Raw genomic sequence first — 19,413 nt, 5'->3', positions numbered from 1 at the left:
CATACACCAACCTAAAGGGAGTAGTTCCTATAGGGTTTTGTAGGCGATCCTATATGCCCATAAAGCATCATATAGTTTGATAGACCAATCTTTCCTAGAATTGTTCACTGTTTTCTCCAAAATATGCTTGAGCTCTCTGTTAGAAATTTCAACTTGTCCTGAAGTTTGAGGATGGTATGGGGTAGCTATCTTGTGCACTACACCATACTTCCTCATTAAGCTCTCAAATTGCTTATTACAAAAATGGGAACCCCCATCACTAATTATAGCCCTAGGAGCTCCAAATCGCTCAAGACAAATTTTTTCAAAAATTTTACTACCACTCTAGCATCATTAGTTGGAGTTGCAATAGCTTCCACCCACTTTGACACATAGTCAACCCCAACTAAGATGTATCTATTACCATATGAAGGAGGGAATGGCCCCATAAAATCTATTCCCAAACATCAAATAATTCCACTTCAAGAATATTATTTAGGGGCATTTGATCTCCTTTTGACAAATTTCCACTCCTTTGACATTTATCACAATCCAACACAAATTTCCTCACATCCTTAAAAAGATTTGGCCAAAAGAAACCAGCTTGCAAAATTTTACTACTGCCTTAGAGATGCCAAAATGTCCTCCATAATCAGAAGCATGGCAATGATGCAAAATACTCTGGATTTCCTCTTCAGGAATACATCTTCTAATTAGACCATCACAACATCTCCTAAAGAGTAAAGGATCATCCCATCTATAAAACTTCACTTCATGCGAAACTTTTCTTTTGTTGCCATGTTATACCTAGAGGTAAAACTCCACAAGATAAATAATTCACAAAGTCTGCATACCAAGGTAGTTTAGCAACAAGAGAGAAAAGTTGTTCATCCAAGAAAAACTCATCAATAGGGATTTCATCCAATTCTTCACCATCCAATTTCAACCTACTAAGATTATCAGCAACTACATTTTCAGCTCCTTTCTTATCTCTAATCTCCAAATCAAATTCTTGTAGCATCAGAATCCACCTAATGAGCCTCGGTTTGGCCTCCTTTTTACGGAGCAAATACCTGATGGCTGCATGATCTGAAAATATAACCACCTTTGAGTCAATAATGTAAGGTCTGAACTTTTCCAATGCAAAGACAATTGCCAAAAATTCCTTATCAGTTGTTGCATAATTTGTTTGAGCCTCATCCAGTGTTCTACTAGCATAATAAATAGCATAAGCCTTTTTGTCCTTTCTTTGACCAAGAACAGCCCCAATTGCATAGTTGCTAGCATCACACATAATTTCAAAAGGTAGGCTCCAATCAGGTGGTTGCATGATTGGTGCAGTGATGAGAGCTTGCTTCAACCTGCAAAAGGCATCCAAACACTCTTGGTCAAATTCAAATGGTGTGTCATTACTTAACAAATTAGACAAAGGTTTAGCTATTTTAGAAAAATCCTTAATAAAGCGTCAGAGAACCCGGCATGTCCTAGGAAACTTCGAATTCCCTTGACATTGGTAGGAGGAGCCATCTTCTCTATCACTTCAACTTTGGCTTTATCAACCTCTATTCCTCTGTTAGACACCAAATGTCCAAGCACTATCCCTTCCTGAACCATGAAATGACACTTTTCCCAGTTTAACACAAGGTCAGTATCTGCACATCGCTGCAAAATTTTAGAAAGGTTAGCTAAGCATATATCAAAAGAAGATCCATAAACAGAAAAATCGTCCATAAAAACCTCCATTATGTCTTCAATGAAATCTGAGAAGATTGCCATCATGCACCTCTGAAAAGTGGCTGGTGCATTACACAACCCAAATGGCATCCTTCTATAAGCAAAGGTTCCATATGGACAAGTAAAAGTGGTTTTCTCTTGATCATTTGGATGAATAGGGATTTGAAAAAAACCTGAATATCCATCTAAATAGCAAAAGTAAGAATGCCTAGCTAGTCTTTCCAACATTTGATCAATGAAGGGAAGTGGAAAGTGATCTTTTCTAGTGGCAACATTTAATTTTCTGTAATCTATGCACATTCGCCAACTAGTCACCGTTCTAGTGGGAATTAATTCATTATTTTCATTTTTGACAACTGTCATTCCACCCTTTTTTGGAACAACATGTACTGGGCTCACCCAAGTACTGTCTGAGATGGGATATATGATCCCTGCATCAAGCAACTTCAAAATTTCCTTTTTAACAACTTCTTTCATATTTGGGTTCAACCTCCTTTGATGTTCAATAGATGGTTTACAATTTTCTTCCAAACTGATTCTATGCATGCAAAAATGTGGGCTTATTCCCTTAATGTCATCTATGGTGTATCCCAAAACTTTCCTAAATTTTCTCAACACTCTTAACAACTTATCAGCCTCTAAAGTACTCAAGTTTGCATTTACAATTACTGGATAAGTGTTATTAGTGCCAAGAAATTCATACCTGAGCTGAGAAGGAAGTTGCTTAAGTTCTAACTTAGGTGCATCTTCTTCCTTGAATGATGATTGCTTAAATTCTGCTTTTTCCTTTTGTGTGAGTTGAAAAACTGGAGCAGAAATGAATGGTGGACTTCCCTCTAAGTGTTGAGTATATGCAGCTACATGAGGGTTGTCATAGTCTATGCCTCCTCCATGAACCAAACAATTTTCAAGTGGATCTTCTGGATATTTCTTTCTGAAGTGTTCTTCAACCAGCTCATCAATAATATCAACTCTCAAGCAAGTATCAGCTTCAGAATGATGCTTCTTCATAGAGTTATTAATATTGAAAATTAATTGCTCTTCACCAACCCTAAGAGTAAGCTTTTCTCCTTTCACATCAATCAATGCTCCCCTGTAGCTAGAAAGGGTCTCCCCAAGATAATTGGGATATTAGAATCTTCCTCCATGTCCAAGATGACAAAGTCAACAGGTATATAGAACTTTCCAACCTTCAGGGGCACATTCTCCAAAATCCCTTCAGGATACTTGATTGTTCACAACAATCAAGAGAAATATGGGTTGGCTTTAGATCTCCCATGTTGAGCTTCTCATAGATAGAAAGGGGCATAAGGCTAACATTGGCCCCTAAATCACATAGAGCTTTTGTAGAACAAGACTCTCCAATGTGGCATGGAATTGAAAAACTCCTGGATCCTTAAGCTTTGGAGGAAGTTTCCTTTGGAGGATAGCACTACATTCTTCTCACAAAGCTACAGCTTTCATCATCTTCAAGTTTTCTCTTGTTTGAGAGAATTTCTTTCAAGAATTTTGCATAAGAGGGCATTTGTGAAAGAGCATCAACAAAAGGCACATTTATGTAAAGTTTCTTCAAAACCTCTAAGAACTTCCCAAATTGCCTATCAAGCTTGGCTTTGTGAAATCTTTGTGGAAAGGGAAGTTGTGGCTTGTAGGGCTCAGGAGGTATATACTTCTCTTCTTTTTCTTCAAATTTCTCCTTACATTTTTCTGCACTCTCTTGTTTTTCACTCTCACGTTCCTTTTTCATTTTCTCTCTTCTCACTGTTTTCACTCTTCTCATCATTTATAACTTTACCACTTCTTAAAGTAATAGCTTGACAATGCTCTCTTGGATTTTCTGGTTGACTTGGAAGCTTTCCAAAAGATTTGGCACTTGAGGAAGATGCTTGTTGTGCAACTGGTTTTCCAAAGATTCTGTGTGTTTGCATTTGTTCCAGCCTTGCTTTCACCTCTCTCATCTCCTCATCATGCTTATTTTGGTTGGCAAGAATCATTGCAATAAAGCTTCATGGTGGAATTTCGTTCTTCTTTGTTTTGGTAGAGGGTTCATATTTTTCTGAAAATTGGGCAATGGTTGCCTATTTTGTCGATATGGAACTTGACTCTGCTTTGTTGTGGTTGAAAATTCGATTTTGAACTTGACCTTCTGATTGCCCCATGAAAAGTTGGGATGATTCCTCCAATTTGGATTGTAAGTTTGAGAATAAGGATTCCCCATTTGCTTGTTTCCATAATTACCAACATATCCGCTTGTTCTCCATAATCTACTCCACAGTGGTTGTTTCCTCTGCATAAGCCACTTGTTGTGAACTTCCGGTGATGATGATGAACTAACCAACATACTCAAATCTTCCATTTTCTTAGCAAGGACATTTGTAAGTGCATCAAACTTTGCATTAATCATGTTGAATGGATCAAGATCATACATTCCAGCAGCTTGCCTTTTCTGAGTTGGAGCTGGTCCTCTTGGACTACTCCAAAGATGAGTATTCTTTGCAATTTTCTCTAATAACTCATAAGCTTCATCTTCATGCTTTATAATAAATTCTCCTCCTGTTTGAGCATCAATAATTCCTCTGATTGCAGGAGTGACATTTGTGTAGAAATTCTGATTTATCATCCATTTTGGAATGGCATGATGTGGGCATAATCTCTCTAATTCCTTCCATCTCATCCATGATTCATAGAGAGTTTCATCTTCTCTTGGTCCAAAGTTGTCATTTGATTCCTCAGCTCTTGAGTTTTTCCAGGTGGAAAATATTGTGCAAGAAATGCATCAGTTAGTTGCTCCCAATTTGTAATGGAGTTGTGAGGTAAAGAATCAAGCCAATCCAATGCTCTATCTTTCAAAGAGAATGGGAATAGCTTCAATCTTGCTGCATCATCAGATACTCCAGGTTGTTTTTGCATGTCGCAAATCATAGCAAACTTCTTCAGGTGTGTGTGTGGATTTTCAGAAGGATGTCCTCCAAATTGAGAGTTTTGGATCATTTGAAGAACTCCAAAATCCATCTTGTAACTATTTGCATCAATTCTTGGTCTTGCTATGCTCTCTCTCAAGTCATCAAAACGAGGAAAAGCATGATCCATCATACTTCCCCTAGGCACATTTGCATTAACAACTTCTTCACCATGGGCTGCATTTTCATTATTTTGATCATTTCCAGCATTACCAACACCAATTCTAACTCTTTCATCAGCCATGTTTGCTTCTAATTCAGTCTCTCTCGAAACTTCCTTCCTTCTTCTGGTTTCTTTCTTGTTGGCCTTACAAAATTTCTCAATTTCAGGATTAAACAGTAAGGTTGTGTCACTTGAGCTTCTAGCTCTTCTCATAAAAGATTAAAGGTACCTGAAAAAGAACAAACAAACACAAAATGAAAAGATAACAAAGATAAAACTAAAAACAACTAAAATAATCAAGAATTCAATCTTAAACAAACAACTCCCCGGCAACGGCGCCAAAAACTTGATGCGTCCCAACCGCAAGTGCACGGGTCGTACAAGTAGTATAGAAAAATATCGATCCCACGAGGAGTTGTGTTAATGATTGAATTTTCGATATAAAAGTTGACTAAATTGAAGTATTTATGAAATTAAAATAATGAATTAATGGGTAATGGAGTATGAAATCTAAATGTGCAATTTTAATATTCTATTCAACAATGTATTAATTAAACTAAAATTTGCATCAAATTGAAATAAGCAAGTTCAAATATGGCAATATTTAAAATGGCAAATGATTAAATTCGATTAGAAATTAACAATGGTAAAAAGGCTGATTCCGGAGTTCGGGATTTCATATTCGAGCTATTTTGGGATTTTAAATTGGTTGTCCAATCTTATGAAACTTATGAGTTTTAAGGAGATTAATTCTTAAATCCTTTGAATTCCCTTTCGGGTGAGACAAAGAGTGCCTTAATCAAACTAATCCTACTTTCGTGGAGTTAGAATTAATTAAGACCCATTAAGTTCCTTAATTAATCTGTGAATCCTCTTAATCCTTAGCCTATTTCTAGGTCTAAGTTAATTAAGTCCAATTTCCTGATTATCTATCACAAGGCCTTCTCCTTTCGGTGCTTCAACCATGGATTAAGAACATTACTCAATGGGATCCTACATTAAGCATGTCATTAAGCTTACAAGAAATGAATAAAACTCATTAAGGCCACAAAATATGGATTACCCAATCAAAAATCCACAAAATATCTCAAATATTACAACCCTTACTCCAGAATCAAAAGTAAACTACTCACTATCCATAATGCTTACAAGATATGATGAGTTTAAATGGAAATAAAGCTTTAATCTAAGCTAAGAAGTAAGGAATTAAACACTAGAAATGTGGAAAAGTGTAAAGAAAGAAAGAAATCTGCAAATCTTAGTTGAAAATGGTGTGGAAGGTGGAAATGACTCTTCAAATTCTGCTTAGCCTCCTCCTCTCTTTCTTTGCTCCTTGCCTCCCTCCTAAAATGAGAAAATGGGACTATTTATAGCATTTTTCTGACATGGAGCCCTAAAATGGTATGTTCTAGGAGGAATTATTTGAGGGAATCTCTGCACGACTCATTAATGAACTCTTCATGGGATTGCATAAGTGGATCGCATAAGTTATGCATCCCTTATGCGATTTCTGGGTCACTTATGCGAAGCTGCATGACTTGGTGCATAGGTTATGCACAATTTCGTGAATGTGCATAAGGGAGGCGAGAATGTGCATAAGCTATGCAGTCTCCTTATGCACATTTCGGCTGGTTCTGGAACAGTGTTCTTCCTCCTTATGCGAATCGCATAGCTTATGCAAGTTATGCGATTTGGTCTATGCATATTTTAGCTTGAAAACTTGCTTTTGGCATCTTTTTGCTGTAGAAGACACTCCTCAATGGCAAAATTCTCTTTAGTCCTTCAAAAACACCATTTTTTCCTACAAAACAAAGTAAAAATTACAAATTAATCCAAAATCTACAATTATGAAAAACTAATGATGCGTCCCAACCGCAAGTGCACGGGTCGTACAAGTAGTATAGAAAAATATCGATCCCACGAGGAGTTGTGTTAATGATTGAATTTTCGATATAAAAGTTGACTAAATTGAAGTATTTATGAAATTAAAATGATGAATTAATGGGTAATGGAGTGTGAAATCTAATTGTGCAAAATTAATATTCTATTCAACAATGTATTAATTAAACTAAAATTGCATCAAATAGAAATAAGCAAGTTCAAATATGGCAATATTTAAATTGGCAAATGATTAAATTCGATTAGAAATTAACAATGGTAAAAAGGCTATTAAGAAGTTCGGATTTCATATTCGAGCTATTTTGGGATTTTAAATTGGTTATCCAATCTTGTGAAACTAATGGGTTTTAAGGAGATTAATTCTTAAATCCTTTGAATTCCCTTCGAGTGAGACAAAGAGTGCCTTAATCAAACTAATCCTACTTTCGTGGAGTTAGAATTAATTAAGACCCATTAAGTTCTTTAATTAATCTATGAATCCTCTTAATCCTTAGCCTATTTCTAGGTCTAAGTTAATTAAGTCCAATTTCCTGATTATCTATCACAAGGCCTTCTCCTTTCGGTGCTTCAACCATGGATTAAGAACATTACTCAATGGGATCCTACATTAAGCATGTCATTAAGCATACAAGAAATGAATAAAACTCATTAAGACCACAAAATATGGATTACCCAATCAAAATCCACAAAATATCTCAAATATTACAACCCTTACTCCGAATCAAAAGTAAACTACTCACTATCCATAATGCTTACAAGATATGATGAGTTTAAATGGAAATAAAGCTTTAATCTAAGTTAAGAAGTAAGTAATTAAACACTAGAAATGTAGAAAAGTGTAAAGAAAGAAAGAAATCTGCAAATCTTAGTTGAAAATGGTGTGGAAGGTGAAATGACTCCTCAAATTCCTTAGCCTCCTCCTTTCTTCCTTTGCTCCTTTTTCTTTTTCTAAAATGAGAAAATGGGACTATTTATAGCATTTTTCGACATGGAGCCCTAAAATAGTATGTTCTAGGAGGAATACATTAAGGGAATCTTCTGACTCATTAATGAACTCTTTATGGATTTGCATAAGTGGATCGCATAAGTTATGCAAATCCCTTATGCGCTTTACTGGTTCTGGATCACTTATGCGGTCGCATGACTTGGTGAATAGTTTATGCACAAAGTCGTGAATGTGAATAAGTGAGGTGAGAATGTGCATAAGCTATCACGATCTCCTTATGCACATTTCGTGGTTCGAAGCAGTGATCTTTCTCCTTATGCAGAACTGCATAGCTTATGCGGCAAGTTATGCACAGTTTGGTCAATGCATATTTCAGCTTGAAAACTTGTTTTTGGCATCTTTTTGCTGTAGAAGACACTCCTCAATGGCAAAATTCTCTTTAGTCCTTCACAAACACCATTTTTCCTACAAAACAAAGTAAAAATTACAAATTAGTGCAAAATTGACAACTATGAAAAACTAACTAATTAACTAATGAAATTAGCTAAAAAATGACTAATAACCAAATAAAATGATTATGAAATTAGACCTAAATGACTATGCAAAATGTGTGCATCAAATACCCCCAAACTCAAGCTTTTGCTTGTCCTCAAGCAAACTTTAAAATGTGGTGCAAAGTTTTTAAGGGTGCCTTATCCAAAGAGTTATGAAAATCACTCATTAAGGTAACTTAACACACCTTTAGCCATACCAACAATCCATATACCCATCCTTCAAAATGCAGAGAATTTAATGCTTATCCAAGCTTTCACCGCTTAGCCATCAAGTCAATTATCATTCAAATCCCCAAACCAACCAATCAAAAGAGAGAGTCATGCTCAAAGGGAATTCTAGAACAATCAATAGTCAAAGTGTCTCCATATGGAATGATGGAATTGAATGAATGAATGAGTAATTTTCCAATCCCATAGGCAAATTCCCTACTCCTATCTCCACTAATGTAGCTAGTACTATCAAGAGATCAAAGGTCTTTTTAGGGATGTAGTGGGGCCATGGGGTTCAAAATGAGACTAAGAAGAAAGATAGGTAAAAAGGATTCAAAGCATGAGAATATTTTCAATTTTGAAACATAAGGTACACTTTATTATATATTTTTTTTCTTTTTTTTTATATGGGAGAGAAGAATACACAATGAGGATTGTCAAGTGCTAGCATAGTTTACAAAACACATAAAAATGGAGGGACATTTTGATACTTTAACTTGTATTTTGTATTTTCTTTTGATGATTGTCCCTAAAATTGCCACCCCCAAACTCATTTCTTTTGATACTTTGGGTGGATTTCTTTCATTTTGAATGGCAATAGTGAAAAGCACATATACTAGCACTTTTACAAGGTGACAAGTATTTCTTCTCCCTTTTATTGTATTTTTTCTTTTCTTTTTCTCTTTTTTTTATGTACCTAATATTGTAAATAATTATTCTCATGAAAAGGGTTGGAGTGTTTGGTTCATTGGCTAGGTAATAATAAGGGTTTCAAGAAAAATTAGGGGTAAAAAGGCTCAAAGGGGTTTGCAAGGATAAATTTTAGTTGGGAAAAAGGGCCAAAGGTTTAAAATGAGAAGGTTTAAATCAAAGAATGCCTAATCATCTCTCTTTTCAAGTACAAGCTGGTATTTCGCCTTGAAAGGTTTAGAAAATTTGTTCTAGGATTGGTGAGACATCATTTGACTACCTTATATCCAATAATTCCCTCTAAACACTTCCACCTCCAAATGACTAATTGGGTGGCTTTTTGGCTAAGAAGATATAGGCAAGAGATAGACACTTCAAAACCTTGCACCTTTTAGGAAACTTTCAATCCACAAACCCAACTAAAAGGTGAGTCAAATCACTTTCATAGGCACATTTTCAATACTCAAGGGATTTGGCAAAAGATTTTAATGCATGGTGTATGATTCCTAAAATGAGTAATGCATGAACTAAATGGAGGAAGTCTATTTGTATGCAATTTGTACAATTTCTAAGTGATGTATAATGTGTGTGTAAATGTGTAATGAATATGTATGTATGGATGTATATGTAAAATATTTACAATATATCTAAATGAAATGGGATGAGATGCTCTTATACTCAAAATGTGAAAAATAAAGCTAAAAATCAAAATGTGCACCCCCAAACTCAAAATTGGACATTGTCCTCAATGTCTCAAACAGTAGATATCCAAAACTCAAAGCAAATAATATTGACCAGGAATTGTAAAAATAAGAACAAAAAGAAAGAGTTACCTGGTATGAGAATTCAAGTTAAAGGGATGCATAAGAAGCTGCACAGGTTATGCAGAGTTAAGTGCTGTCCAGAACATGTGCATAGGTAAGGTGCATAAGCCATGCAGTGCTGCATAAGAAGCAATAGATGTTGCATAGGCTATGCAGGACAGTTGCATAAGGGAAATACAACCTGTGCGATTCTGCAGCAGAAAAGGGTTGCATGTGCTATGCAAAGGTTATGCATGAGGAAATTCATAGTGTGCAGTGTATACAAAATCACGCATGGGAATTGGCAAGGGGAAATGTACAACCAGCAGTAAAAGTATGGAAATATAGACAGAGTATGGGCAAATATGTACAAAAAGGCAATAAGTGCAATAAAAATCAAAGAAGACGAATGTAATAGCTATTCAATAAAACTTCAAAGGAAACAGAATTTAGAAGAAACTAATTCAGAGCAAATCAACAAAATCCAAAACAAAGTATAAATGTTTGAACATATTTACAAAGAAAAGGTCCTACAAGATTGAACAAAAGTAAACTAAACACTAATCTATGTCTATTGTTTTTCCTTTGTCCAAGGATGTTGCTAAGGGGCTGGTGGCTGCTGCCGGCTGTCGAAATGATGGTGCAGGAGGAGGTGATGGAGGTGGGGGTGGCATGCCCAGGAAGATCATGAGTTGCTTCACCATTTCCTTCAGTTCTTTCTATTTGTCCCTGGTTTCCATGACAAGGTCAAATAGTTGCTCATGACGATCCTTTAGTGTATCAAGACCACTGTCAAGCTTCCTATCCACAAAGTAGATATCATCACTAAGCCTATCGAGGTAGGTGAATAAGGCTTTAGTGTTGAATGGAGGAGGTGCTGTGGATGAGGTAGGTTCAGCTGTAGGAGGAATGGGCTGAGCAGAGGTAGCTGGAGTGTCCTGAGTAGGCCGAGGGTGGGGTAGGGGTAGTAGGGTCTTGTGGGACCGTGTGAAAGGTTGGGTTTCTGGTTGTGCAATAGGCTCAGTTTCTGCTGCAGGGTGGCCAGTATCATCAAAATATGATAAATGGAACCCTGTTTTGGTTAAGTGTGCAGTATCAAAATAGGAAGTGTCCTCAAGTGCTGGGATTGAGTGCTCTGCAGGATTAAAGCCAAAATGCTTGGCTATGACAGTGATGAGTCCACCCAAAACAATGTCACCAATGGATTTGGTGGCAATATGCAGCACATGTTCGCAAAAGAAGTAACCTGGAGACACCTTAACTTTGTGAAATGCACACCATAACATAAAAAGTTCAGATTTGCCCACAGCACCAGAACTAGTCCCTCTGCCCAATATGGTGCTAGCCATCAACCTATGAATAAACCTAAGTGCAGGGTCAAGGATTTGGGATGTTTTGGACCTACCAGCAGAGAAGGTTTGGGGTTGGTTTGTTATGATTCTCCAAAATTGGGCAGGATTCCAGATGCCCTTATTGGCTACCTCTACTCCAGTATGTGGTACTCTAAAGAACCCATCAATTGCAAAACCAAAAATGCTATGAAATTGATCCAATGACAGCTCTCTATTTTGCCCCAAGCATCTAAATGTCATAATTGGCTTATGGTCTACATCATGCAAGTTGAGGGTAGCAGAGAATGAAGAAATAAACTCCAAAACTAGAATTGGATAAACTACCTCTTGCTTATGCACAAATTCTGTCCAACCCATACCGTCAAGAAATGCAACTACATTATCAAATAAACCCAGAGATTGTAGAGCATCAGCGGATATATACCTAGTAGGTTGTACCCTTCTATCTTTGAGTCTTTTGAAAGCAGCTTTTTGAATTGTATCAGGGAGAGGCCAGGGTAGCTTTGATACAAATGGGGTTCTTTGGCTGTCCTTTTCTTTGGAAGAAGGTGTAGAGGCTGGAGCTTTTGGCTTTTTAGGAGGTGGTTCCGAAAATGGGGTGGGTGGGTCTTTGCGTTTGGACAGAGGAGGAGCAGAGGGCATGGGTCGCACGGATTTGGATCGGATTTTGCGTTTGTATGTGGTTGATGGAGGTGGTGGTGGTGTCGTTTGTGGTGGAGGATTGGAAGGGGGATGTATCGAAGACAATGGAGAGACTTCAAGAGGAGAGGCGGGGCGGGAATGTGGAGGGGAATCCATGGTCGATTGGAGAAGAGATGGAAATGTAAGGGGATTTAGGGTTTTTGTGATTAGAGCGCTGGTGGAGAAGATGGGAGAGAGACGGCGAGAATGCCGGAAGAAATGGAGGATGAAGGGCGGTCGTGGGGGTGAAGAGTTGGGAAGTGGAGGTGGTGGGAATTTTTTTCGAAAATGAATGTGAATCGGGTTTGAGGAGACTGCATAAGGGGAAAATGATTTATGCATAACCTGTGCACTCTTTTGTACATGTTTCAAAAGGATTTAATTTTCAGAGAAGTGCTTATGCACAAGTGCATAGGTTATGCACTGTCCTTATGCATGTTTCGGTGACCCTGAAATGGTGAGGAGCGAAGTCATGCGGGAGTGCATAAGTTATGCACTCCCCTTATGCATCTCTCGGCAAGAATTGTTTTTCAGAAACTTGGGTCATGCAGATGTGCATAAGCTATGCACTCTGCTTATGCACTCTGCGGCAATTTTTGGGATTTTGGTTGGTGGTCATGCAGATGTGCATAAGCTATGCACTCTGCTTATGCACTCTGCGGTAGTTTTTGAAATTCAGAAATTTTGGTTATGCAGAAGTGCATAGGCTATGCACATTGCTTATGCAGGTCTCGGCAACTTTTGGGATTTTCTGTTTTCTGGTTATGCAGGAGTGCATAGGTTATGCACTCTGCTTATGCACTCTTCGGCTGAATTGATTTTTGGAGATCTTGGTTATGCAGAGGTGCATAACTTATGCACCTTCCTTATGCACCCCGGCAAGAATGATTTTTCTTGGTTTTTGGTCATGCAGAAGTGCATAGGTTATGCACTCTGCTTATGCAACCTTCGGCAGAATTGGAGCTTTGGAATTTTGGTTATGCAGAAGTGCATAGCTTATGCACCTTCCTTATGCAAACTTCGGCAGAGAGAGAAAATGAAGGATTTGAAGTTATGCAATTGTGCATAGGTCATGCACTCACCTTATGCAAGTTTTGACAGATATGAATTTTGACAAAATGAGGTTATGCAGGGTTGCATAAGCTATGCACTCTCCTTATGCACTTGCAATAAAGGTGAAAAATGGCAAGAATTTTGGTCATGCAGGATTGCATAAGCTATGCAGTTGCTTATGCACAAATTCAACAAAATTAAGATTGCAATAGAACATGGATTGCAAGTGTGAAAGATACCCTGGAATGATGAAATATAATTCTATGAAGCACAAACCATGAGAAATTTTCATCAAAAACACATCAATATATTCAAAGTTCATCAAAAGTGCATCACACAAGCATGTAAAAATGGATCCTACATAAAAGACCTTTAAGAGCTATGCCATTTTGACTCAAATTCTGCAAATCAACATTTGGCACATAAAACTCCATAAAATTTGCATGAAGTTGCATCTAACCACAAATGAGAAATGAACTCTCCAAGATTCGCCAAGAAAATGCAGCATTTCTACCTTGTATCCTACAACCCAAAGAAGCTCAAAACTGCAAAAATGACTCACTTACCACCATAATATCATTATAAGCACAAATATTAGAAAATTACCCACCCATCCTCACCATAAACACATGTAACTGCTGCAGATTTTATTGTTCTCGCTCTGCATAAACCGGATAGCAATTTCAGTAGCTTCACCAACCTTTCTCCATTGATATACATCCAACTTCATCAAAACATGAGCCATTTTGCTGCAGACACCCTTTTGCTGCAGAATGTACATTTCCTCTGCATGAACTAGATTGCAGCTCTGCACAGATTATGCAAAGAAAAGCTTATCGATTCTTTTGAAGGACTAAATTTGTCAAGTTAAGAATTACTTCCTCAATAGTTCTGACCCTTCTTCATTGAATTACATCTACAAGAGACAAAATTTAACAATGTCAAAAATTGAATTTGGGGAGATTTAAGATAAAAACAAAATTAATTAAAATGAAAGTAAATCAACAAAAGCAAAATAAAAGGACTTGGGATGCCTCCCAAGAGGGCTAATTTATAGTCCTAATATGGACTGTTCATGAAATTCGCTGAAAAGAGGTGAGGGATTGGAGAGCTTGTAACGACTTGCTCCTAGTATTGGGTCTCCAGTTATGTAATGCTTCAATCTATGCCCATTGACCTTAAAATTCTGATTTTTCACTCCAAATTTCTATTGCTCCATAAGGGAAAACCTTAGAAACTCTATATGGACCAGTCCACCTTGACTTGAGTTTTCCAGTGAACAATTTCAATCTTGAGTTGAACAACAAAACTGAATCACCTTCTTTGAATTCCTTTTTCCTGATGCTTATCATGCCAAACTTTAGTTCTTTCTTTGTAAATACGGGCACTTTCATAGGCATCCATCCTCAATTCCTCAAGCTCATTAAGTTGTAACAACCTTTTCTCACCAAATTGCTTAAGATCAAAATTCAAGGTCCGAATGGCCCAATATGCTCTATGTTCTAGCTCCACGGGTAAATGACAAGACTTACCATACACCAACCTAAAGGGAGTAGTTCCTATAGGGGTTTTGTAGGCGATCCTATATGCCCATAAAGCATCATCTAGTTTGATAGACCAATCTTTCCTAGAATTGTTCACTGCTTTCTCCAAAATATGCTTGAGCTCTCTGTTAGAAATTTCAACTTGTCTGAAGTTTGAGGATGGTATGGGGTAGCTATCTTGTGCACTACACCATACTTCCTCATTAAGCTCTCAAATTGCTTATTACAAAAATGGGAACCCCATCACTAATTATAGCCCTAGGAGCTCCAAATCGCTCAAGACAAATTTTTCAAAAATTTTACTACCACTCTAGCATCATTAGTTGGAGTTGCAATAGCTTCCACCCACTTTGACACATAGTCAACCCCAACTAAGATGTATCCATTACCATATGAAGGAGGGAATGGCCCCATAAAATCTATTCCCCAAACATCAAATAATTCCACTTCAAGAATATTATTTAGGGGCATTTGATCTCTTTTGACAAATTTCCACTCCTTTGACATTTATCACAATCCAACACAAATTTCCTCACATCCTTAAAAGATTTGGCCAAAAGAAACCAAATTTTGCAAAATTTTACTAGTTGTCTTAGAGATGCCAAAATGTCCTCCATAATCGTAAGCATGGCAATGATGCAAAATACTGGATTTCCTCTTCAGAATACATCTTCTAATTAGACCATCACAACATCTCCTAAAGAGTAAAGGATCATCCCATCTATAAAACTTCACTTCATGCAAGAACTTTTCTTTTGTTGCCATGTCATACCTAGAGGTAATATTCCACAAGATAGATAATTCACAAAGTCTGCATACCAAGGTAGTTTAGCAACAAGAGAGAAAAGTTGTTCATCCAAGAAAAACTCAAGAATAGGGATTTCATCCAATTCTTCACCATCCAATTTCAACATACTAACATTATCAGCAACTAAAATATCAGCTCCCTTCTTATCTCTAATCTCCAAAACAAACTCTTGTAGCATCGAATCCACCTAATGAGCCTTGGTTTGGCCTCCTTTTACTGAGCAAATACCGATGGTCGCATGATCCGAAAATATAACCACCTTTGAGTCAATAATGTAAGGTCTGAACTTTTCCAATGCAAAGACAATTGCCAAAAATTCCTTTTCGCTTGTTGCATAATTTGTTTGAGCCTCATCCAGTTGTTCTACTAGCATAATAAATAGCATAAGCCTTTTTGTCCTTTCTTTGACCAAGAACAGCCCCAATTGCATAGTTGCTAGCATCACACATAATTTCAAAAGGTAGGCTCCAATCAGGTGGTTGCATGATTGGTGCAGTGATGAGAGCTTGCTTCAACCTGCAAAAGGCATCCAAACACTCTTGGTCAAATTCAAATGGTGTGTCATTACTTAACAAATTAGACAAAGGTTTAGCTATTTTAGAAAAATCCTTAATAAAGCGTCAGTAGAACCCGACGTGTCCTAGGAAACTTCAATTCCCTTGACATTGGTAGGAGGAGCCATCTTCTCTATCACTTCAACTTTGGCTTTATCAACCTCTATTCCTCTGTTAGACACCAAATGTCCAAGCACTATCCCTTCCTGAACCATGAAATGACACTTTTCCCAGTTTAACACAAGGTCAGTATCTGCACATCGCTGCAAAATTTTAGAAAGGTTAGCCAAGCATATATCAAAAGAAGATCCATAAACAGAAAAATCGTCCATAAAAACCTCCATTATGTCTTCAATGAAATCTGAGAAGATTGCCATCATGCACCTCTGAAAAGTGGCTGGTGCATTACACAACCCAAATGGCATCCTTCTATAAGCAAAGGTTCCATATGGACAAGTAAAAGTGGTTTTCTCTTGATCATTTGGATGGATAGGGATTTGAAAAAAACCTGAATATCCATCTAAATAGCAAAAGTAAGAATGCCTAGCTAGTCTTTCCAACATTTGATCAATGAAGGGAAGTGGAAAATGATCTTTTCTAGTGGCAACATTTAATTTTCTGTAATCTATGCACATTCACCAACTAGTCACCGTTCTAGTGGGAATTAATTCATTATTTTCATTTTTGACCACTGTCATTCCACCCTTTTTTGGGACAACATGTACTGGGCTCACCCAAGTACTGTCTGAGATGGGATATATGATCCCTGCATCAAGCAACTTCAAAATTTCCTTTTTAACAACTTCTTTCATATTTGGGTTCAACCTCCTTTGATGTTCAATAGATGGTTTACAATTTTCTTCCAAACTGATTCTATGCATGCAAAAGTGTGGGCTTATTACCTTAATGTCATCTATGGTGTATCCCAAAACTTTCATAAATTTTATAAACACTCTTAACACTTATCACCTCTAAAGTACTCAAGTTTGCATTTACAATTACTGGATAAGTGTTATTAGTGCCAAGAAATTCATACCTGAGCTGAGAAGGAAGTTGCTTAAGTTCTACCTTAGGTGCATCTTCTTCCTTGAATGATGATTGCTTAAATTCAGCTTTTTCCTTTTGTGTGAGTTGAAAAACTGGAGCAGAAATGAATGGTGGACTTCCCTCTAAGTGTTGAGTATATGCAGCTACATGAGGGTTGTCATAGTCTATGCCTCCTCCATGAACCAAACAATTTTCAAGTGGATCTTCTGGATATTTTTTTCTGAAGTGTTCTTCAACCAGCTCATCAATAATATCAACTCTCAAGCAAGTATCAGCTTCAGAATGATGCTTTTTCATAGTGTTATTGATATTGAAAATTAACTGCTCTTCACCAACTCTAAGAGTAAGCTTTTCTCCTTTCACATCAATCAATGCTCCTGCTGTAGCTAGAAAGGGTCTCCCCAAGATAATTGGAATATTAGAATCTTCCTCCATGTCCAAGATGACAAAGTCAACAGGTATATAGAACTTTCCAACCTTCAGGGGCACATTCTCCAAAATCCCTTCAGGATACTTGATTGTTCTGTCAGCTAACTGAAGAGAAATGTGGGTTGGCTTTAGATCTCCCATGTTGAGCTTTTCATAGATAGAAAGGGGCATAAGGCTAACGCTGGCCCCTAAATCACATAGAGCTTTTGTAGAACAAGACTCTCCAATGTGGCATGAAATTGAAAAACTCCCTGGATCCTTAAGCTTTGGAGGAAGTTTCCTCTGGAGGATAGCACTACATTCTTCTGTCAAAGCTACAGTTTCATCATCTTCAAGTTTTCTCTTATTTGAGAGAATTTCTTTCAAGAATTTTGCATAAGAGGGCATTTGTGAAAGAGCATCAACAAAAGGCACATTTATGTAAAGTTTCTTCAAAACCTCTAAGAACTTCCCAAATTGCCTATCAAGCTTGGCTTTGTGAAATCTTTGTGGAAAGGGAAGTTGTGGCTTGTAGGGCTCAGGAGGTATATACTTCTCTTTTTCTTCAAATTTCTCCTTACTCTCTTGTTTTTCACTCTCACGCCTTCCTTTTCATTTTCTCTCTTCTCACTGCTTTCACTCTTCTCATCATTTATAACTTTACCACTTCTTAAAGTAATAGCTTGACAATGCTCTCTTGGATTTTCTGGTTGACTTGGAAGCTTTCCAAAAGATTTGGCACTTGAGGAAGATGCTTGTTGTGCAACTGGTTTTCCAAAGATTCTGTTGTGTGTTTGCATTTGTTCCAGCCTTGCTTTCACCTCTCTCATCTCCTCATCATGCTTATTTTGGTTGGCAAGAATCATTGCAATAAAGCTTGGTGGTGGAATTTCGTTCTTCTTTGTTTTGGTGGAGGGTTCATATTTTTCTCTGAAAATTAGGCAATGGTTGCCTATTTTGCTGATATGGAACTTGACTTTCCGTTGTGGTTGAAAATTCTGATTTTGAACTTGATTTTTCTGATTGCCCCATGAAAAGTTGGGATGATTCCTCCAAGTTGGATTGTAAGTTTGAGAATAAGGATTCCCCATTTGCTTGTTTCCATAATTACAAACATATGCCGCTTGTTATCCATAATCTACTCCATACCGGTGGTAGTTTCCTCGCATAAGCCACTAGTTGTGAAATTCCAGCTGATGATGTTGAACTAACCAACATACTCAAATCTTCCATCTTCTTAGCAAGGACATTTGTAAGTGCATCAAACTTTGCATTAATCATGTTGAATGGATCAAGATCAAACATTCCAGCAGCTTGCCTTTTCTGAGTTGGAGCTGGTCCTCTTGGACTACTCCAAAGATGAGTATTCTTTGCAATTTTCTCTAATAACTCATAAGCTTCATCTTCATGCTTTATAATAAATTCTCCTCCTGTTTGAGCATCAATAATTCCTCTGATTGCAGGAGTGACATTTGTGTAGAAATTCTGATTTATCATCCATTTTGGAATGGCATGATGTGGGCATAATCTTTCCAATTCCTTCCATCTCATCCATGATTCATATAGAGTTTCATCTTCTCTGGGTCTGAAAGATGTCATTTGATTCCTCAGCTCTTGAGTTTTTCCAGGTGGAAAATATTGTGCAAGAAATGCATCAGTTAGTTGCTCCCAATTTGTAATGGAGTTGTGAGGTAAAGAATCAAGCCAATCCAATGCTCTATCTTTCAAAGAGAATGGGAATAGCTTCAATCTTGCTGCATCATCAGACACTCCAGGTTGTTTTTGCATGTCGCAAATCATAGCAAACTTCTTCAGGTGTGTGTGTGGATTTTCAGAAGGATGTCCTCCAAATTGAGAGTTTTGAATCATTTGAAGAACTCCAAAATCCATCTTGTAGCTGTTTGCATCAATCCTTGGTCTTGCTATGCTCTCTCTCAAGTCATCAAAACGAGGAAAAGCATGATCCATCATACTTCCCCTAGGCACGTTTGCATTAACAACTTCTTCCCCTTGGGCTTCATTTTCATT

At 37.3% G+C, this 19,413-nt stretch overlaps 2 non-coding genes across 2 annotated transcripts; both read left to right on the top strand.

The window, feature by feature from the left end:
- Window positions 1-4,343: 4,343 nt before the first annotated feature.
- On the top strand, window positions 4,344-4,449 carry LOC131177415 (small nucleolar RNA R71). Its single transcript, XR_009146910.1, has one exon. It is a non-coding gene; the product is annotated as a small nucleolar RNA R71 (small nucleolar RNA).
- A 14,443-nt stretch (window positions 4,450-18,892) lies between these two features.
- Window positions 18,893-18,999, top strand: LOC131177418 (small nucleolar RNA R71). Its single transcript, XR_009146913.1, has one exon. It is a non-coding gene; the product is annotated as a small nucleolar RNA R71 (small nucleolar RNA).
- Window positions 19,000-19,413: the final 414 nt, after the last annotated feature.

The sequence above is a fragment of the Hevea brasiliensis genome, unplaced genomic scaffold (assembly GCF_030052815.1).
Source record: "Hevea brasiliensis isolate MT/VB/25A 57/8 unplaced genomic scaffold, ASM3005281v1 Scaf46, whole genome shotgun sequence".
NCBI classification, from domain to species: Eukaryota; Viridiplantae; Streptophyta; class Magnoliopsida; order Malpighiales; family Euphorbiaceae; genus Hevea; species Hevea brasiliensis.
The sequence above is the reverse complement of the archived record's forward strand: the minus strand, read 5'-3'. Positions and strand labels throughout refer to the sequence as shown.